General features: G+C 40.7%; 1 long non-coding RNA gene across 1 annotated transcript; it reads right to left on the bottom strand.

The window, feature by feature from the left end:
- Window positions 1–369: 369 nt before the first annotated feature.
- Window positions 370–3,736, bottom strand: LOC110340380. The gene is made up of 3 exons (XR_002382174.1): window positions 3,627–3,736; window positions 1,468–1,525; window positions 370–668 (listed from the first exon to the last, which is right to left on the bottom strand). It is a non-coding gene; the product is annotated as an uncharacterized LOC110340380 (long non-coding RNA).
- Between the last annotated feature and the right edge of the window lie 1,715 nt (window positions 3,737–5,451).

Genomic DNA, 5,451 nt, shown 5'->3' with positions numbered 1-5,451 from the left:
GAATTATTTCAAGTGGTGACATCACCTGTGGCACACTGACTGGCATGAAGTCACCAAATAGATTTGACATGATGCTTCGGGATAGAATCATACGTGTATTTTTACGTTGAAAAAAATGAATGGAGCACTTCAAAGACATTTCATTTTGCAATTATTCCATTGCATAGAATTTTGGGGGAAAACTCACTGAGTAATAATAAAATCTATGTCATTGCTTTTAGTAACAAGAAAACAGTTCTTCCAAAAGTCACAGTAAATTGGTTGTGAGTGCTGGCTTACCTCCTAAAAATGATGTTTGCATGGATTCAAATAAATACATATAACCACAGGAAATCAGAGCCGGAACATACCAGGGAGGCATGAAGTTCTGTGACATTTATTTCTTTAGTAAAACTCTTAACACTTTGACCCTCTAACACGAGCATTGGTTTGGTCGATGAAAGCGCAGCACAAGCAGCTTCATGGCTTCATTCTGAAGTCAAACTGATGAGACTTGAGACAAGTCTTTCAAATTCCCAGAAGGACTTGAGCCTTTGTTCTTTTCTTCTTCAAAAGAAAGAAAGTTGCTGTTGCCATCAAGGTTCTGTTTTTTTTCTCTTTCTCCCACAGCAGTTTTGATTGCAGACTCTTTAAGTTTTCACTGCCACAAGAATCTCTGAGTTGGTGACCTAGAAAAGGTAACTAGTTTCTGATAGTTAACATTTACTTAGTTTTATTCAGAAAACAGACTTAGAAAGAATCCTAAGACCGTAGATTTACCTATGACAAGATTTTCATTTTTGGTCAAAATCTTATATATTTAAAATGAAAACTCTGTTAGAAATATATGTTTTCATAAAATATGCACACTTTCCATTTTGGTCTTTTTTTTTGAGACAGAATCCTGCAAAAGTAGCCAAAGCTACCCTCATACTCAATACAGCCCTCCTGTCTCTCAAGACTTCCAAGGATGGAAATTTATATTTAATTGTAATTGGTTATAATTAGACTTTATTTACTTTAGCTTTTATTATGAAATAAAATAGGGCTCATACTGCTATATTAACCAGAAAGTCATTTTTAAATGTTAAAACGAAGTACTTAAAACAGGAAACTCAAAAGGAAAACATCCCCCATCCCTTAACACATACACACTTTAGGAGATTTAAAAACATGTACCATTAATTCTCCTGGCATAGATGGTGGATTTACTATGGGTGGGGTTTCCATGGTGGTAGAATATGTGGAGATAGTTACAGATATGTGGCTTCCCAGTGGGTGGCATCCTGATGGTGGGAGAGTATGAGAAGGAAATCATATGTAATGACACAACCTAGAGACTAGGGAAGGTCCAGCCTTTTACAATAACCCACCCACATGGAAACTAACTGGAGTCTGATGAGAAACAACAACCAATTCCTTTAAAGGGTGTCTCTACTGATGACCTAGCCATTTTGCAGTTGGTCCACTTCTGCAAGATTCATTTACCTTTTATGCTGTAGCATTGAGGTCCAAGCTTCTAGTATATGAGCTTATGGATAGACATCTTCAAACCATACATAAACAATAAAAAAGAGGTGACAGTCACTATTACATGTATTTTATAGACTAAAATAACTGAGATTGAATTATTTAGCCAGAGGTGATACCAATAGCATAAGGAAGGAATTTTGAACCCAATACCATACATATTCAATCCCATCTACTTAACTCTGTTTCTTCCTGCTTTCTAGAAAGAAAACTATCCAATAATAGCATTTGGGATTTTTATGTGCATATTATAAATCCCACATAGAAATTTCTTTCTAGAATATAGCAAGCAAATGTTTGCCCCTTCTAAGGAAATTTTATGCATTCTTTAATAAGATAACTGTGATGACTAGACTCAATCACCAAACATGATATTGAGAATATCTAGAAAACTAATAAAGTACATCTCTAGGTATGGTTGTGAGGGTATCTGAAGAGAAGACAAAGAATGCAAGGAAGATCCCTAACCAAGAAGCTTTTGCTAAGTGACAATTGCTTGCAAAGGAAAAATTAATTTTTCCAACGGAGTCTCACTGGGCATACAAAGTACACTTAACTACACTTTACGGCAGGCCGGGAACCCAACAGTAGATGGCTAACACAAAATAACTCGATTGTATCTTTGTATCCTTTTAAATCTCATGTTGCTTTGTTGGGCATATTTTTTTCCTTACTGGCTTTTGATTTTGTGTTTCTATAGATTTTGTTTTATGTGTGTTTATTTTGCTGTCTCCTTGTTATTTTTTAAATTCTTGTTTGTTTGCCTGAGGCGGGGGAGTAGAGTTAGGTGAGCAACAATGTAGGCGGGATGTGGGAGGAGCAGGGGAAAAGGAAACCATGATCAGAATAAATTTTTAAAAATACTTTCAATAAAAAGAAAGATTCACATTTGGGGGGTCCAGATCAGTCCCATGCTGGCCTCCCCACTGTCGGTCTGGGGTGCAAGAGCACTCCCCTGTTCAGATCAGCTGTCTCTGCTGGTTTTGCCAGCCCATTCTTTGCCAATTTGCTCATCACTCCTCTCTCTCTGTCACTGGGTTCCTTGGGTTCAGTTCAGTGATTAGTTGTGTGTTTGCCTCTGCTTCCATCAGTCACAGGATGAAGGCTCTGGGCAACCTATGGGGCCCTGAGCTGTGGATCAGTGTCTATCCCTGGTATACAAACTGTCTTCATGTGCCTATAGCACAAAGAGAGATGCTCTCTCAGCCTGGACTCTTAGGGGAGTGCCTTGACCCTACCAAGAGTAAAATGACAGACTCTAGATATCCCCTATGTGGAAGGATTTGGCAATAGGGTGGGAAGGAGGGGGAAGGGGAGTGCGGGAAGAGGGGAGGGAGAGGGAACTGGGATTGACATGTAAAACAAGCTATTTAAAATTAAAATAAAAATGATAAAAAAAAGAACACACACAAAAAAAGAAAGATTCAAGGAGATTGGTATGTTATCTGTCAGTATGATGTACAACCTTGGTGCCTCAGTAAAGCAACTTCTGTGTACTGACTTTGAGGAAACCTTTCCCAGAAGATTTCACCTCAGTGCTGCTGGTCTCTTTTTAATCAATGCTGTTTTTCTCAGCCCCAGCTAAGCAGCACAATTTGTCCCAGTAAAGCAAAGGTTTCACCTCAAAGATTCCGGTTTTCTTGTTAATCACAGCTGATTCTTCAGCCCTGGCTGACCAGAATCACAGATTTTTAACTTAAAATATAAAACACCTCCAGAAGATTCTTTAAGTATTTGAGAATCAACTCCCCTCTGGAACTTTACAAGCAGTGTCTCTATCATCTGCGTTCCTCCCAACACACTTATTTCCCACACAACAGCTCCCCAACCTCTGAACATTCTAGCCCAAAGTTCCCTAGTCCTTTCACAGTTCTAAAACAACATCAGGACTGTCACAAAGGTAACCCACAATCCTGGGGACAAGTTCGTCCTAGGCAGGGGTATTATTGCTAGGATGAAATATTGTGACTTAAAGCATTTTGGGGAGAAAAGATTTTATTTGTCTTGTACAGTTACATCACTGTTCATCACTGAAGAAAGTCAGGGTGTGGAATCCAATAGGGCAAGAACCCGGGAGGCAGGATCTGATGCTCAGGCAGTGGAGGGGTGCTACTTACTGGCTTGCTCATCATGGCTTGCTCAGCAGGCTTTCTTACAGAACAGAGAACCACCAGCTTGGGGGTAGCTCCACCCACCTTAGACTGGGCCCTCCTACATCAATCACTAATTAAGAAATGACCTACACAGGTTTGCCTACAGCCTAATCCTGCAGAGGCATTTTCTCAATTGAGGTTCCCTCCTCTCTGATTACCAGTCAGTTTAGCTGCATTGTTTTCCCTTTATGCAGTCCATAGTCAAAGCAGTGCTAGAAAAATTGCTGAGAGTATTGTGCACAGAGAGAGTCCTTGTCCTCATTTCCTGCAGAAACACTGGGGAAAACGGGCCTAATGTATAAGAACTATAACTACATGAAGCTGCTCAGCTTACTTGGGACAGAGAAGCGTGGTCAGAAGAGGACAGTCAGGCTGTTGCTCTTGAACTTCCCTGGTTAAGACTAGGTTTACCAGTCTGCTAAAGGGCTGAAAGGGAACCATGTGTGGTGGGCAGTTTAACCAAAGGGCTGAACTGGAGGCATGACAGAAACTCATGGAGCTGCCAGCCTTGGTATACACAAGGATGAAAGACAGAAGACGGAGCATACATGCACAATACACCCCAGGGCAGTTGCTCAGTGGACAGAGCGCTCCATGATCTCTGCAACTGCAAATGGTAGTCCTATCTACTATGGCATCTGAGATGCGTGACGGCAAATAAGAGGGTACTGACTGAGCAAATGGAGGTTGCTTGCTAGCTCATCCTAAGATCCAGAGAGAAGCCAGAAGCCTCGACACCCAAGCTACAATCCCACTAGGGCTAACCCTCTGTCATGGATCAGGACATGATTTTAGGGTAATGAGCAGAGGAGGGATTCTGCTTCCAACACTATTTCCTCCCGGTCCATTGAGTAGGATACATAAGAAGGATAGCATCATCAAAACGAAGGCGCTGCTCTCAAGTTAAATTTCTCTGCACATCTGAGTTGTGCCAGAATAAAAAGGTTCAGCTCTGCTCTGCGTGGTGTGTGATGTCTGTAGCACAGAGCAGGAAGATGAGCAAAGCTATAGTGTGAATGGTTAGAGAGCCTTAATAGTAAATCTACAATACCGATGTGCAAAGTGTGAAATGTGCAAAGAAAACTGCCGAGGAATCAGGGAACAACAGGGACAATGGAAGAGAGCTGCTTTTTATTCTTTTATTTGGGTGTTATTTTCAGGAAACAGGTGAAATTCTATAGAGACAAATGTTATGGATGGGAAAACAAATAAATGAAGCAACCAAAAAATGTGGTTGGTCTTTGATTTAACCAAGTCACATGATGTAGGAAAGTCCCAAGAAAAGTTAACAGTCGAAGATAGTACAAAGCACAATTTACACTCAGCCTTAAAGCTGGTAGGCAGCGAGAAACATCCTTCCTAAAGAAAATCTTCCAGAAAGGAGAAGAAAGAGTACGTTTGAAAAAAATCACAGAGAAGGGAGATGTGCAATAGGTTTGCCAGGGTGCCACCAGAATAGGTAAGGGCCTAACCAAAATTGCTTTGGCTGAGTGTAGTCAGAGAAGACAGACACTGGAGTACATGCTGCACTGGTCATTTGTAGAAAGTTAAAAAAAATCAAGTAGGAAAGTCTGCATTATACAAAAATCCAGAAAATGATCACTCTTAACAGTGGGGGGGGGTTTAAAGGTTGGCAATATGTGCTTCTTAAACTCTATGTTGGTGGTATTAATGTTTGGGGGACAGAGGCAAAAGACACAGCTCCCCTGTGTCTCTTGAAACAACCTGAAGAGCTTTCCTAATGTTTTCTGGATCTTGACTCAGGCCAAAACAACTTCCATGAATTTCA

Source organism: Mesocricetus auratus, unplaced genomic scaffold, assembly GCF_017639785.1.
Source record: "Mesocricetus auratus isolate SY011 unplaced genomic scaffold, BCM_Maur_2.0 Super-Scaffold_100010, whole genome shotgun sequence".
Taxonomy (NCBI): Eukaryota; Metazoa; Chordata; class Mammalia; order Rodentia; family Cricetidae; genus Mesocricetus; species Mesocricetus auratus.
The sequence above is the reverse complement of the archived record's forward strand: the minus strand, read 5'-3'. Positions and strand labels throughout refer to the sequence as shown.